This window comes from Pavona decussata, unplaced genomic scaffold (assembly GCF_977016875.1).
Source record: "Pavona decussata unplaced genomic scaffold, jaPavDecu1.1 SCAFFOLD_26, whole genome shotgun sequence".
Classification (NCBI taxonomy): domain Eukaryota; kingdom Metazoa; phylum Cnidaria; class Anthozoa; order Scleractinia; family Agariciidae; genus Pavona; species Pavona decussata.
In genome coordinates, this window is record NW_028145449.1 from 4,133,184 (window position 1) to 4,150,000 (window position 16,817).

At 38.6% G+C, this 16,817-nt stretch overlaps 1 protein-coding gene and 1 long non-coding RNA gene across 2 annotated transcripts in view; one reads left to right on the top strand and one right to left on the bottom strand.

The window, feature by feature from the left end:
* The window catches only part of LOC146485625 (uncharacterized), a 68,293-nt gene that overhangs the window by 28,617 nt on the left and 22,859 nt on the right, over positions 1–16,817 (bottom strand). The window contains exon 17 of the mRNA XM_085103437.1: positions 12,780–14,220. The gene's annotated coding sequence lies outside the window, so the exon portion shown is untranslated. The remainder of the gene's footprint in view (positions 1–12,779; positions 14,221–16,817) is intronic.
* The window catches only part of LOC146485626 (uncharacterized), a 50,766-nt gene continuing 39,021 nt past the window's right edge, over positions 5,073–16,817 (top strand). Inside the window, exons 1-2 of the long non-coding RNA XR_014863414.1 lie at positions 5,073–5,182; positions 5,513–5,606. This is a non-coding gene — a long non-coding RNA (uncharacterized LOC146485626). The remainder of the gene's footprint in view (positions 5,183–5,512; positions 5,607–16,817) is intronic.

Genomic DNA, 16,817 nt, shown 5'->3' on the forward strand with positions numbered 1-16,817 from the left:
TTGAACACAGAGGTCAACCAAAATAAAAACAGTGCTGCACGAAACGAAACAAGAACTTTCTTTGTCAATGTTATTGTATCTCCAACGGTATTATTTTATTATCGAAATTAAGCTGTCATTCTCTAAAGAACTTGTCTAAGTAGGAAATATTCTCTTCGCATGGAAAGGTTCTTGAACTTAATAGAATACTTCTTCAATACTTTAACGTGTTGAAAATTGCTTCTTAGACATTTTTCAAGTTACGATTAAACAGATTTCATATCTAACCGAAAAAGGAGAACTGTTGATTTTTCAGCTAGTTGGTAGTCTGTAGTCAAGGTTACTTTTCATGTGACTTGAAAAGGCAGATGTGTTGACCTTCCTTGCGGATGGTTATTATTAAATGAGTGCGAAATCGTTGCGGAAATTGTTGTTGCTACACTGAACTCCGGTTCATTTAGCTGACTCTCAGTGGTTTTCTGAAATAATAACTGTCTACTGAAACAGGAAAAGCAGTCTGGAGATGTCAAATAAAGCATCTTTTCCCTTAAACATAAATCTGAAACCATTTCCGCGACTGTCTGATTAGCTAGAGGAGGGATGGGGGACAAGGGTGGGGGAGGGGCTAGGTCAATTTGGAAATCGCTTTCAAATGGTCCTTATCTGAAGTAATTTCTGTTGACATCCCTGCAATCTGTTGCCAGGTTCTCGCTTCAACCCCTGATCTCCGGTTAATTGAGGCTGATCTTAATATTTTGCTTTTTAACGTACCTGGACCCAGTTTCTTTGTTAACAGCCTGTCTTAAATCCTTATTTCTAATTCCTAGGCCCTAAAGGACTTACACGGGTTGTGAGTAATTTATGTCTAAGCGGAAAAATTTTCGTTCCCGTATTCTGAAGTTCACATTAGTATCAGACTGGCTACATGATAAGGAAAATATTCACTGGGTAATGCTAGAAAAAAAGAATTATTTTTTTACATCTAATTCCAAATCTATCAGTGTTATTTATGTCTATTTTCAATTGTAATGGGGGAACGGTGCAGTTACCATTTAAGAGAACTGTTAAGCAATGCTACTTTCTTAGTCGTCTCCTCTTCCCCCCTGCCCCCACCCCCATCCCACCCCCTTGCCCTGTTTAATGTTGGATTCCCCACAATCCGTACTATATGCGTAAAAAGTTACTTTTTAAGCTCCATATTGAAACAGGGGAGGAGAGGAAAGTCAAATCGAGGGTGAACTTTGGAATCTTCCCAAGATTATTTTCGACGATTGTAGTAAACATTTCAATCGACCGTTTTGTCAAGTGTCACTTTCATTATTCAAGTGAATTACAAAAAAGCCTCTCGCCATTGGCTATTAAGTAACTGAATTATGGCGACTTCGTTCATAACAATTTTCACAAGTTACATCGCTGCCATCACGTATACCACAAGCAAGTCAGAACTTGCACAAGCTACTTTAGTTTGTTTGTTCAGTACTTGAACTCAGAGGTCAACCAAAATAAATACAGTGCCGCCCGAAACCAAACAAGAACTTCCTTTGTCTATTTTATTGTATATCCAACGGTGTTATTTTATAATCGAAATTAAGCTGTCATTCTCTTTAGAACTTGTCTAACTAGGAAATATTCTCTTCGCACGGAAGGGCTCCTGAAATTAATAGAATACTTCTTCAATACTTTAACGTGTTGAAAATTGTTTCTTAGACATTTTTCAAGTTAAGATTAAATAGATTTCATATCTAACCAAAAAAGCAGAGCTGTTGATTTATCAGCTTGTTTGTAGTCTGTGGTCAAGGTTACGTTTCATGTGACACAAAAAGGCAGATGTGTTGACCTTCCTTACGGATGGTTATTATTGAATGGGTGCAAAATCGTTACTGAAATTGTTGTTGTTACATTGAACTCCGGTTAATTCAGTTGACTCTCAGTGGTTTGCTCAAAGAAACACTGTCTACTGAAACAGGAAAAGCAGTCTGGAGATGTGAAATAAAGCATTTTGTTCCCTTAAAACACAAATCTGAAACCATTTCCGCCACGATCTGATTAGCTAGGGGAGGGATGGGAGGCAAGGGTGGGGGGAGGGGATGGGTCAATTTCAAATGCTCCTTAATATCTACTTTTTAGTGCCATCCCTGCAATTTGTTGCCAGGTTCTACACCGCTAACGACATGCAATTAATCCCCATAGAAAAAGTCTACTCTAACCGGGACTCAATCCGTAAGGCCAGGGAAGCCTTTTTAATCTCAAAAGGCAGAACACTTTTTCCACATGGCCTTAATATTCGCGAAGAAATGTACTAGCTTTTTTCCTTTTATTATTTTTTATTTTTTGTTATTATTATTTCATTTGCTTCATATTTTATACTGTCAATCAATTTAGTTTAACGTAGTTCCGCTATTGCGCAAATAATTCTACGTTGTATCGGTCTCTGCTTCTTTTATCATTTGTATTTGTTAAGCCGATCAGATCAGCAATTGATCCAACGTATACCAGCAGGATTATCGTCCACGGTTGTTGCTTGGCCTTGACTCACTAAGTATCAGCACATACTTAATTAAGGCTGATCTTAGTATTTTGCTTTTTAACGTATCTGGACCCAGTTTCTTTGTTTAATGCCTGTCTTAAATCCTTATTTTAAATTTCAAGGCCCTGAAGGACTTACCCGAGTTGTGAGTAATTTATGTCTTAGGGGAAATATTTTCATTCCCGTATCCTGGAAGTGACTTTACATTAGTATCGGACTCGCTACATGATACGGGAAATATTCACTGCGTAATGCTGGAAACATCTTAATGCAAATCTATCAGTGTTATTTATGTCTACTTTAAATTATTACGGGGGAACGGTGCAGTTACCATTTAACAGAACTGTTAAGCAATGCTATTTTGTTTTGTAAAATATCTTTGAGCCATTAGAGATTTAGAGTCGCGTTTACGGCAAACGGGAAACGTGAAAATTCGCGTTGACGTTTTCTTGAAAAAAATTAGTAAATAGATGGGAAAAGAGGAAAACAAAATGATTATTCTGACCTTTTATTATATTAAACAGGGCACAATTGTTCAAAGCCCGATTAAGCCAGTCCTGGATTAACGTGAACTGTTTGATTCGAGTTTAATTACTGATCAATAAAGATTCTTCGAAAGATTTTTGTTCCTTCAGTTTTTACTTAGATTTTTTTTTTTTTACCATTAGCTTAAAATTAGCTTTTAAAAATATTGTGAATGAGCGAGATGAATAACTTTTAATCGTGGATTAGCGTTAATCGGCTTTCGAAAAACTGGACCCTGAAAACAACCAATTTTTCTTAGAAACCAAAAACAACGAGCGGTAAATGCGGGGTAAACATGGTCACGTGATCATTCCTGTTCTTAGTCGTCTACCGTGAATGTAATTTTAATTCTGTCTGTTGTCTGCATTTCTGCAACTTACTTTCCAATGTTGAAGTCCTAATTATATCTTTACATTTCAAATCCAGACAAATATGAGACGTTTGACAAAAATATTGTTCATTGTAACATGGTTTAATTCACCATTGTGGTTTGCTTCTTTCACTGTTAATAATAAAATATTATTAGGAAAGCCTGGTGCTAGATTCACTATTAAAGCTTTCCTAAGGTAAGATGTATCCTAGTTTTTTTTTTTTTTAATAATAGATTATCGTTGGACTCAGGAGACATCTTAACTTAGGCACGCTTCGTAAATAATGGCCATGAAGAACAGCGTATATATCCCAAGTTTAACCCTTTATCCCCTAATATCAAAGAACAAATTCTCCTATCTTGTCCTGATACTTTTCTTACCAAAATACTGGGGAGAAGGTATTTAAATGTTAAGGAAATTCACTTCGTGTGATCATGTCCTTAATTCTCGTGACCTCAGGGGTTGAATAAGAATTGATATTACAAGGAGAATTCTGGTCACTGTTAGGGCTTAAAGGGTTAATTATATTTGAGACTGATACGTTCCACTCGATTAATATGACAAACTCTGTATCATTTTGGGAAAATGATAATGATTCAAGATAAGCAGCCAAAAAAGAAACTGGCAATCCTTTCGAGTCAGTTAAGGTTGCTAAAATGTGACTAAGAAAGAATTGAGCCCGGAGTGTTCAAAAAACATGGACCAGAAACACCTGCATTTGTGCATTTGCTGTAGACTGATGAGAGAATGAAAATTCACCGTGTTGTGTTCATGTTCTCCACAAAACCTTGAATTTGGTCATTTCAAGTCTTGTTTTGCAGAGGACGGCAGAGAAAAGTACCAAAAGTTCAAGCGCACGTGCAGAGCGATTGTTTTTGCTCATTGAGCCTTTTGCATTCGTTTTGTGGCGTTGTCGTTGCCGCCGCCGTCGTGTTTTAAGGTCCCTGTTGCTAAATACTCGACGACAGTCTTGCAGTCATACCCTCTCTTGGACGGGTCCAGACCCTGATTAGGACAGACTTACTTGAAATCATATACGCTGTTCAGGGCAGAGGGGCCAAAAAAATATACACTATCCGGGCAACGGCACGTCCCCGCCATATGGGAGAGTACCACCCTCCCGCCTCTCCTGGGGTCTGTCTGTCTGTCTCAGTTCTGAGGCCTCGTACCTTCGTGCTGACAATATTGCCAGTCACGCAGGATATTTCATTTTTTTTGTTCTGTTTTATCTCTTTCCAGTTTTTCTCTTCGTTTACAGTACGTTACAGATGAAGATTAGCCTGCAAGCAGAAGTCGTCCATTGGCTGGTCTGCGGTTTCCCACCAAAACATAGCCTGCAGTGCAAGCGTTTTTCATGGGCGAGCGCTGAATAATAAATTTAGTTCGCGTATTTGAATGAGGCTGAGGGGGGGGGGGGGGGGGCAGGAAATTTTTCTCTCCTCTCCCCCTCCCCCCTCCCTTATTTCTCAGCCAGTCGTCGTCTCCCTTAGGGTCACTTTTGACTCGCTCCAGCCCCGTCGCGCTTCCTCGCCCAAGATGACAGCAACGAAGGATTATTCAGCGCTCCCGATCCAAAAATACGCCTGCATTGCAGGCTAACCAAAACAATACGTGTCCTTGTGTAAAACATGGCTGCAGAAGAAGTAGTCCTTGTTTTTGTTCTTCCCTTGCCTTCTTTCTCCAAGCCTGAATGATAAGGTGCTTTCACTCACAGATGTAGACTTTGATGACATAGAGTGTTTGGCTCATCCACGCATTTTGTAATGTTTTATGGACCTTGGTAAGTTGTATTATGTACAACGTTTAAAACAGTACGTAAGCTCCGTACTTCCTGGTAGATTCAAGTCAGGGTTTTATTGCATTGTACATGTTTAAATTGTGATCTCAAATGATCGATTTTGTTTTCTTTTTTGTCACTCTTGTACTGCAGTTAATTAAACGTGGTTTTGCTTTATTCCCTTAAAAAAAGTCTGCTTTTAAAAGGTAAATAAATTCGCTCAGAAAAGCATATTAAAGGTTGAATTTGTAACCGGGTAACGAAACGATTTTAAAAGCTTACATAAGATGAACCGCCTCGTCAGTGAACAATTTTTGTCTTTGACGCCAACAGGTGCGAGCACTGCAAAAATTTCATTCCGACATTAAATCTGTCACCTGAATACTGCAGCAAAGTACCTAACAGTAAACATGTAACAATAGCCAAGGTACAATTTTAATTACTGTTAACAAACTAAATGTAAATAATCCCGTCCAGTATTGTGTTAACCGACGATTTGATGTGTTGTTGAACATTTCAACTCATAATAGCTGAGGAAAATCCTTGTTCCCCGGCCATATTTACAGCCTTGATATGTGGTTTGGCTTTTGAGTTGCTATGCCACAATGCGAATTTTTTATAACCTATGTGTTTTTAATTCTGTTGGTTCAAAACTTTGTATTGATCATGTTGATAAAGAAACAAAGAGCACTCATTTAAAGAAAAGGAGCCAGATTTTGGGTTCCATGTGGCCAGCCAAAACTGGGGTTCTTTCTCAAGGGAGGAAGAGAGAGGAGCCTGGGAGCAAAATTAAACTGATGGCTGCTCTGCAAAAATGACGTCATGCGTGAAGCTCGTGTGGAGCGGACGTGAATTTTGAGCAGTGTCTTCCCTCCTCTCTTTCGGTGAAAAATTTTTGGTTAATGGTCCTATAACTCGCAAGAAAAACAAACGAAGAGACCGCGGTTCAACAGAGGAAGAGACGAACGTCGCTAAACGGCTAAATAACAAACCAAACGCTCACGAAGAAGATAACGAAAACGTGGCGGACCGTAAAGAATCTGATAATGCAGCTTCGTAGGAAGAACCAACGCTTTATGAGATGCGTGACATGTTAGCGGACCTTCAATAGTCGGTCACAATTCAAGCATCTTAAAAGAGAACTTTACTTTAAGAGAGGACATAAAGCAGTTAAAATTGTCCCTTCAATCAAAAAAAAGAGAAGTTGGCGTTTTAAAAACATCATTGGAAAAGGTGTCAAAAACTAATGAAACTCTGAAGACCAAACTTCAACAAGCTAAAGATAAACTCCAGAAGCAAGTGGAATAGACGGACAATCTGTACACGGCGCTCGATGATTTGGAGCTGTATGCCAGGAAAAATGGCCTAGAAACTCATGGGATACCAGAAGATTGCTATTCAACGACGGAAGAGGTAGTATTAAAATTGGCAACCGCGGGAAATATTAATGTTAATCCGAGTGACATTGAGATAACACACAAACACAAACGATCTGGCAATAATTCGAGTCCAGTTATTGTCAAATTTATTAGCCACAAAGTTAAAACGAGTTTATATAAGGAAGGAGTTAAGTCAGTGAAGGAATGTTTAAGTGTCGGATGTGTTTCCCGCGGGTTATTCCAATGCAGCTAGGGCTGAAAAACCTCGAATCTTTCTCAACGAAAAACCTGACGAATTATAGACGAGGACTTGTATCGAGAGCAAGCGAAATGAAAAAAAGATGGGCTTTTGACGTGATTTTGGACAATCGATGACTAAATCTTTGTGAAAACATCGCCGAGTGGCGATCCTGTTCGAATCTTCAGCGACTATGATTTCGACAACCTGTGAGCGGACTTGTTATTTTAATCGAAAAAACAATGTTTGAAATGACAGAGGAAAATTTACCGTTACTGTAATCCTTACAAATAATCTTATTAGCTTGTTGATTAACTCAGAGAGGAGGGAAATATGGGTGGGAGCATTTATAAAGGTTAGTACCCAATTCGGACTTTAAGTGTTCTGTGTTCTAAATTTTCGTTTTATTGATTTATTTTCTGGTCATATTTTTGAGTGCATATATCAAAGCCTATTTTGTATTGGATGTGATGCCTAACAAACATATGTGTAAAATCATCTCCCTAAATGTTCGAGGTATAAGAAATTCGATGAAGGGGAGTAGAATTTTTACATATCTTAAAGATAAAAACGCTACCCTTTATTTTCTACAGGAAACATTCCGAATCCTGTGATGAGTAATTCTGCAAAAACAAATGGGGAGGTGAAATCTTTTTTTCTCATGGCACTCGCCACGGTAAAGGAGCTTGCATATTATTAAATCCATCTATCAAAGAAAACAAAATTAAAAATTCCCTAAGCGACAACTCAGGAAGAATTGTTTTAATTAACCGATCTACAATTGTATGGAATCATCACTCTGTAGTATATATGCGCCCAATGATCATGCTGATCAGTTGCGATTTATTGAAGATCTTAACAACTACCTGATAGAAAAGTCTGAATTAACGACACTCATTATAGGAGGTGGCTGGAATTGTACTCTAACAAAGAAAGACAAGAAAGGTGGCTTGCCTTAACTACAATGGATATTTTTGATCTGGTAGACATACAACGAGTTAAACATTTGACTATAAACAAATACTATTATAAATCAAAAGCCCTAAAAATGAGATCAAGAATAGATTTTTTTCTTATAGCTAAAAATTTAACCAAATACGTTCAAAAAGTTGACATTCAACCTTCGATAGCACACGATCATAGGACAGTCTACCCTATCGTTGCACTGGATCAAAGAGACCCCTAGGGGCCCTGGTTTCTGGAAGTTTAACAACGCTTTATTGAAAGATGATAAGTATACAGAACAAATTTGTAAAATGTATCCGAAATTACTAAAAAGGTATACATATATTCAAGATAAACGACTGTTTTGGGAACTTCTTAAGATGGAATTTAGGCGTTTGCAGGAGCCTATTACCAAAATAGCTGCTATGTTCAGAAACCTTTCAATCTCCTCATTTAATGCTACAATACGAGTAAAGAGGGCTTTCCACCCAGCTCTAGCTTCGCGAGGTTTTGCGAGTCACGTATGTCTAGTTAAAATAATTCTTTTGGATTAACAACACTCTACCTGAGTGGAAGAAACGTGCACCTTTTCCAGGTCTCAAGTGAGTTCGTGATGTAGAAATGCTTAGTTGTCAAACCGCTTGTTGTCGTAAAGTTCGCAGCTGGCTTCTCCGTCCTTCTGAGAAAGCGACAACTGCATACTTTACTACCCCTTCCTAACGACAAATATTGTCAAGGACCCAGATTTTGGGTGCCACGTGACCAGAGGATACCAGGGTCCTTTCTCGAGGGAGGAAGAGAAAAGAGCCTGGGAACGAGGTTGGACTTGACTGTACTAAACTATAGTTTGCGCTAAACAAAATATCCGTGCATATCCAACGGAAGTAGTTTTCCATGTGACTTATTAAATTTTTCCACATCATCCTGGTGTCATTTATAAGCTACTTGACTGTAGTAAACATACAAAAATCTTTCAGAAGAATCTTTATTGATTAGTAATTAAACTTAAATCAGAGTTCATGTAAATCCAGGATTAGCCTAATCGGGCTTTGGACAACTGTGCCCACATGTAATAATAACAACAATAATAATAATAATAATAATAATAATAATAATAATAATAATAATAATAATAGTAATAATAATAATAATAATAATAATAATAATAATAATAATAATAATAATAATAATTTAAGTAGAGCGGACAGCTCTACTTACGGCTGCCTTGTTTTAAAACCCCGTTTTAACTCCCATACAAACTCTGTATTTTTACATTCTCGTAAGCGGACATTCCCGTAAGCGGCCGCGGACACTTTCAGAGATTACGACTTAGACTTTTTCTTTGCTTTTAAGCTCCCGTTAGCGGACACCCCAAAGAAAATCCTATTAACAACCTCTGTGTCTTGGTTTCATCAATCAACTTTACATCGCCGTTCGTTACCATTATTTTACAGTAATTTCAGTACCATATTTCAGTGTTTGTTATGTCGTCATCTACGTCCGGTTACATTTCGAAACACCACTTATATGCATATGCCCTTGTGACTGGAATTACAAGGTTGTCAGCACAACACTGTAGCCAAGGCACTCAAGTTTCGATTTTAGCCAAGTGTCCTCATAAAACATATACTAGCAAGGAAATTCTCAGCCATATCTGGCTCCTCTGTTTACTCGCTTTCCCCTTACAATAGTCTTTCCTTTGTTTGTTCCCCGGAAAAAAAGTTGCTAACAAGCAGCGACATCCTCAAAGGAATGTGTCTGAGTATTTCATCATTCTTGTTTATGGTGTAATTGTGTTTATTGTAATTTGTTGTTTTTAAAAAATCGTAACGGGAAAGCCCTAGTACTGCAGTATACAGATTAATACTGTTCAGTTATCGTCACTACGCCGTAGGGTTGTACAGTATAGGGCGCAAGAAAACAAAAATGTCATTTAATACGGCGGTATTTTTTTTTATATTTCCAATACGGTACTGTATTTATTGTTAGCTGGACAAGCTCCCGTAAGCGGCCAGCTATCCCCTACACCTTTAGTGGCCTCTTACCAGAACCATTCTCGTAAGCAGCCAGCTCAAGTTACGGACACTTTTTTCGCGTTCCGAGGGTGCCCGCTTACGAGAGCTTCGACCGTATAACTAAAATAAATAAAACTTTTCCTAATTAATCTCAACAATATGCCTTTCTAGAAAGAAAAGTCTTCAGGCCTTTTCTTAAAGCTACCTATGGAATCATACATCCTTAGCTGCAGTGGAAGGGCATTCCAAACCTGGGGGCACGTATAAAAATTGCCCTGAACCAATGTAGCTAGCTAATCACACGTGACAGCTATATGTTATTGAAAGTTACAGGTAAAAGGGGAAGATTTAGCAGAGACGACTGAACCAGAGGCCTGTACACACTGACGTCAGAGAACTTTGACAAACATGTGGAAATGGGTCTGCACTTTATAAAGTTCTACGCCCCATAGTAAGTAGCTAATTTGCTAGAGAAATCCCATGTCCACATTTAAAGCTTTTTTTCCCCAAACCATCAGCACTGCATAAGCCCCCCTTTTTTTCCACCTTTGACAGGTGTAACCATTGCCGTTAGATTGCACCCACCTGGAAGGCATTAGCTGAGTATCATAAAGACAATGTGGACATCACAATAGCTAAGGTACTGGCACACTCATCTCAAATGTTTGTTTTTATCAACAGAGTTGATAAGGTAATCTGGTCACCATAGAAAGAAATTTATTTAATGTCAATAACATGAGGAGTGCTTGCACAATCTCCCGAGCCAAAGTCTCATGATAAAGATGTGTGCAGTTCAGAGTTTCATCTCAAACTGCCAAACAGTGTTTTCAATACTTTGAAACAGCACTCCTACCGTGAGGAAAAACATAGTGCTCGGCTGCACGAGAAGAAGGAACATGCAACACATGTAAGGTCAACTAAATAAATAAACGTTCTCTATTTGGATCTTGAAATAGGAACCCCCTGATTCAAGCTAGAGTACAGTTAAGATTGAATATTAGCTCAATGGGACGAACACCAACAGATAAGTTTGTAGAGCCCTTTCTCCTCAGTATAGAAAGAGGTGGTAAAAATTCGTTTGATGCTTTAAATCATGGTTCTTATTGGACATGCCTGCAACATGGCCACCAGTACAAGATGGAAAGGGTGGTGAATTGTCTTTAAAAAAATTGTGGCATCTTCAACATTACTTCAAAGAGAAATCTAACGGCCATTCAGCTTCAGTTCTTATTCCGGAAGACGGTCAATCGAACGCAACCTTAGTGTTCGCGCGTTGTCAAAAGTCGCACAAGTATGTTCTCTCAGGAGCCATAGAAAAAGAAATTCTCCTACAGTCGGATTCTTACTGCTCAATTCCAAATGTAAAAATAGAAGAAAAGTTTCTCGTCGTTTGTTTACGTCCTCCTTCAAACGTGAAATTAGGAAATTTCACGTGGTAGTCCGCGTAAAAGAAAAGGCAAAGAAATGTACCAAAAAGTGTGATGCAGGTGCAAAGTTATTGTTTTGCTTACTAAATCTACTGCTTTTTTTATGTTCTGGTTGCATTGTAAACTCCCTCAGTCGGTCTGTGTCAATGAGTGACAGGAGAGGGGGGTGGTAGTTTTGTTCAACCAATTTGCTTGGCCCCCCAGCTGTTTTAGCCTTGCTACAGGCCTTTATTTAAAGAGCGTCTTTAACTTCCTTGCATTCTTCACTTGGATAAGAGAGGGATGAGGGAGGGGATGGTGGAGAGGAAGGGGGGAGAGGAGTGAGGCGAGAAGTCTGTCGAAATGCGAAACTACAGAGGGAGGAGGGGGTGAGGCGAGAAACCCGTTGAGGTGTCAAACTACAGGGGTGGAGTAGCTTAACGGCTCTCTTAGTGATGATAGAAGTAAAATAACGGCAGGAAAGTTCAGCCCATGACTCAGTATTAGTACATTTGTGTTGTGGATCACTTCACTGAATTTCATTTTGGACGACAATTACGCATATAAAGCTTAGAAACATTGTAGAGGTAACTCTTATGTTTATTTTATAACTTCACACGTTTACAATGTCGCGTTTAATAATACATGTGAAATTCATAAAACACCCAACACCAAATGAAAATGATCCATAATTTTGGTTATGATAATTATTATATATACTTGTAATTTGACTTAATTATCCCGTTGCTTTTCAGTGGCTAACAAAAAATTTAGCTATATTTTCAATTACTTCATTGAAAACCTTACTCAAAAATTAAATTAACTGTAACTTAATTCACATAACTTTCAACCAAAATTCATTAAAGTCTGATGAATTGTTTTATACTAGTTGATTAAGTTCTTTTCGGTAGGGAGAATCTGCACCCAATCAAAATTTTAAATTTGCCGGGCTCTACCAGTTAGTTTATGGTAAAGTCATTTAAAGATCATTTTCCGAAATCAGTTTTCTTTAATCAACAGAATTGTACTGATGCCATGATAGACGGCAATCAAATTAACAAAACTGGACATTGAATTGCAATAATAAATCATGTTACCCAATGGTTACAAGACAAAGTTCTTTTAAATATAAACTAATATTCAATCTTATGGTCGACATTCAAGTGATTCATGATCTTAAATGCTGACTTTGTCCTTTAAGAGTCTACTCCATATCCCTTGCCTTATCGCTTTACTAAAAGCAATTACTTCTTTCCCAAAGAGAGGGTCACTTAGAGACTTTTACGATTTGATCCATATATCTAAAACAAATGGATTCCAGATGGAACTCAATCAACGACTTCAAATCATAAAAAGAAATGCTATGATTCCCTTCCATTGTATCCTGGTACTGTTCTAAATTTTTTTGGAAGTGTTCAGACTCAACTACTGATCGCCACTTGGCCGTGAACCGATCATCAGTAATATTCCTTTGACTAGTAGACCATTTAAACGGGATTTCCGGCGCCAGAAAGACCCCTGCAGGAAATCTCGGAGTCTGAATCCAAAATAACATCTCTGTCCAAAATACATGGATATATCGCTGTTTGCATTGAATAAAAGTAACATTTGGGGCACCTTTTGCGGGGCTCCTTATTATAATCTATGTCATTGTACCTCGATGTTAACAAGTGAAGTTATCTTTTAGGAGCCTGTAACCTGCAATGTCGATGGGACTTTTAATAATCGTTTTCACTTAGTGTGAAGAGAAAATCTATTGTTGGAGATCAGCTACAACAACACTGTAAGATTGTACAAATTACTTTAACTATTACTTTAGCCCAAGGAATACACTTGAAAAAGGCCCGAGTTATTTTGTTCAGGAAAAACAATTCATCTCTAAGCTGGAAAGCTGCTCTTATCCTTTACACTTAATTTAGTATGAAGCTTGAGATACATCGTGCAAACAGCCTGTCGTCAAAAATTAACTCCATGGAGTGTGTGAGAGAAAGACAGGCGCAGTGTAATGGCTATTGCTTCAAGTTCATTGTAAGACCAAACACGTGTCTGAACAAAGTTTGAAATACTTAATCAAAACATTTGCTGCTCCGTGCAATTCTAGAGTTTCTTTGTAGTCCTGTAATACCTGTTACATGTTACCTTATCGCCTTACTGACAACAGTGCATTGAATATTTCTGTCTCCTTTTGTTTTCAAGTACATCACTTATCTTCAGTTACAGATTCCTTGATTATCATCATTTTTCTTAAACCATGCAGGTAAGGAGCTAACTTCAGACTGGTCACACTACAACGTGACAATAGTCCCTTTTAAAATAAGTAGGAGGAGGGAGGCTAGCAATCGACGATAGATAACTCGAGATTAACAAACTATCACAAAGCTCCCCCCGCCTCCCTCCGATTAAAAAGAACATCAACTCAAAGTTAAAACAGAAGACTAAAAATAACGCAAGTAAGGCCTATCCACAAAACAAGTCCTCTTTCAAAATATGTTTATGAGCCCTAATGGTCAGTACTACACAAAAGAGGAATAGTTTCTGCCATGAAATTATATAATAAAATGTTCTCGTAATGACATATCCGTTCTACTACTTGAGTTTAAGGAAAAATATTTTTTTGTCTCATCTTACGACCTTTTAGTATAGAAACATAATAATTCCTATTTGGGATATTAAAGACTGTAACCTGGGGTTTAAACCTCAACGCCGGTTTGCATTTTTTAAGTTGTCTTGTAGAAAGTTTCTACTTCATCCGGTTGGAAGTTATAAGATCCCGCCAGGAATGTTCGTGCGAAGGTGCTGGTATAGCTGTACCCACTCGGAGGGGCGTAGGTGTAACCAAGGTCTGTGTATGAGTACGTATTTGATGATGCGTAGTCAGACACGTAAATATCATGACCATCCCCGAAAGTAGGTCCATGATCGTAACAGCTGTATGTGGAATGAGCCCTGTAATGACTATATTGTCCTGTTTGAGTCAGTTTCACCGGCGCCCATCCTGGCTTGTTTACCAACGAAAACAGGAAAGCTTTCGAATCGTACCGCCATGAACAACTGGAAACTAACAAGAAAATAAACAATTTAAAAACAAACAAACAAACTGACACATGCTTCTGATGATTAGCGCATGGGATAAAGGTAAAGATTGCGCCCGCCATAAAACATGAATGGAAACTAGGGGGTCTCGAGCAGGATCCACAGATGAGCTACATAATGAAACGCGTCAAAATTTCAAGAGAATGAAGGGATATTGAGAGCAATTCTGGGAACAGTTTTCTTTGGTTGAACAAGGACAGCAAACGATCTGGGGCCGGTTCCTGAAAGGTGTATTAACTCTATTCCAGGGATAAATGTGCCTTATTCCAGAAATAACTTTATCCCCGGAATAAATACTGTTCTTGGAAGAAGGAATAACACTATTCAGGGAATAAACCTGGGATAAATTTATTACACCTCGCGAGGTGGTAATAAATCGCTATTCCAGGGATAAATCTGCAAAAATAAGATGGCCGACATGTTGTTGTTTGGTCGTCTTGCTGATGCAAGACGAGCCAGACTGCGGCGTTTTAGGCTTTTTAATGCACGTTTAGATGAATACTTAAGCGAGAAAGACGTCAAGTCAAGATTCCGTTTTGGTAGAGACTCCATAAATTACCTTGCCGATTTGTTGTCCGATGATCTAGCTAGAAACACCGCTCGTAATCACGCACTTTCGCCACTTGTTCAAGTTCTCGTAGCCTTACGTCTTTTCGCATCTTGAAGTTTCCTTGAGGTAATCGGCGATACATTCGGGCTACCAAACTCCACGGTCTCACGATGCATAACTGAAGTATCACAGGCTCTAGTACGCCGTCAACATATGTTCATTGTTTGGCCGGGGTTTTTTTTTTTTTTTCAGTTGAGTTCAATAACCACATAAACAGTTCAAAAAAACCACACATCAGTTCAGTAACAGTATATAAGGATTTATTTTCCGACATTCTAATGCAAACTTAAAAGCGCTTAACTTTTCGGAACTAGTGAGAAGCGAGGTAGCTCAAGTTAGTTCTAATTACTTTAAAATCTTCCGCACGTATTTTAGTAAGCTCACCAAAAAGAGAAGTAAGAAACAGCATAGATTAAAGCAAAACAAAGCTCCGTCTGCTCAGAAGGTCTGTCATTCTCGTCAGGGGCACAGTGAACAGACCCGGTAGAGAGTTCAGAAACGTCAAACAACGAAAAACACGAAGGAAATATGTAAGTGTACGGCGAGGGAGAACATTTTGAAAAAATTCAGGGTGAATTTCTCTACCACACGTTTCAAACTGCGGCACCACAGCTGGTCAAGTCAAAACATGTCTCTTTTTAGTCACATGACTTAATCAATATTTTAAAATTTTTTCCACAGGTTTTCAGTTACGCTATGTGTGACCGCATGTAAAATAATGGTCACAGCGGTACTCACCGGACTCAAAACCTCCTGTTATTCCCGAAAAACTGGGCCGGTTGTCATAAACCGCGACGATCATTTTACTTGTTTCGGAGGGCTTGCCCGGTGCCGGTCCACCACCCGTCTTCCTTTGCGCCTTTTTTTGTTGGCTGAACTCCTTCTTGGCCGTGCTGAAGAGCCCTTTCCATTTCTGTCTTACTCCGTAGATGGTTCTCTTGGCTACACCAACGGGATTAACCTTCTCTGTAATGGCTTTCCATGTTTCAGTTTTGGTTTTATTAGTAACATTGTCGGTAAACTTGCTTTGCAAGATGCCTTTATTTGCCCCCACGTTTTCTGTAATTATTGTCAACTCTCTGGTGTTAAAATTTGGTTTCCTTTTTCTTTTTTCGGCACTGTTTACGGTATCCTCTTCCGGATCCATGTACGTTTACACAGATACAGAAAAATTTCGTCCTTCACTCCCTTCACATTGCTTTACCCACAGGCAGCCCGCGCACGTTGCACTCAATTTCCCGCCAAAGCTGTTTGTCATGTGGGAATCCCCGTAGCTGGAAGATTTATTCCTAGACTAGCAAACTTATCCCTGGAATAGCTATTCCAAGAATAAATAGTGCTTCTGGGAACCCATTTTTATTCCTTTTATAGTTATTCCTAGAATAACATATTTATCCCTGGAATAATTGTTTTACCTGGTGTAATTTATTCCTCCTTCCAGGAACCGGCCCCTGGCTTAGAGAAGATACGAACAACTGATTTTTTAAAGTGAAACCAGTATGCAATGAAATCAGGCAGCGAATCTGATGTAAACTCCAAATATCTTTACATATTTGTCATGTGCTTATTCTTTTTATTGGCTGGTTTTCGAATTTAGGACCGTTCAATTGAGCTTGAAAAAGTATCCGATTTAAGGGACCTATTATTTAAACCAAGTTAAAACCGGGCTTGACAAAGTTGTCGCCTAAATACCACCGCTTTGCCCAAAATTCCGGTTATTTAAACGAGGTTAAGTCGTGTATTTAGATGAAGCTTATCCGTGGTTTTTGGAATAGTCGTCAAAGCCTGATTTTGACTTAAACGATGTCTAACTGAACTTCTGTTTAAACAATCGGCCTAAGAGGTCTAACACGAATAGAGTAAAATACTTTCACCTGTTACATCCGTTTTCTTTTCTCTAATTTACGATTTATTTTCTCTCTACTTTACGACGCAACCTGGTAATTAGCTTT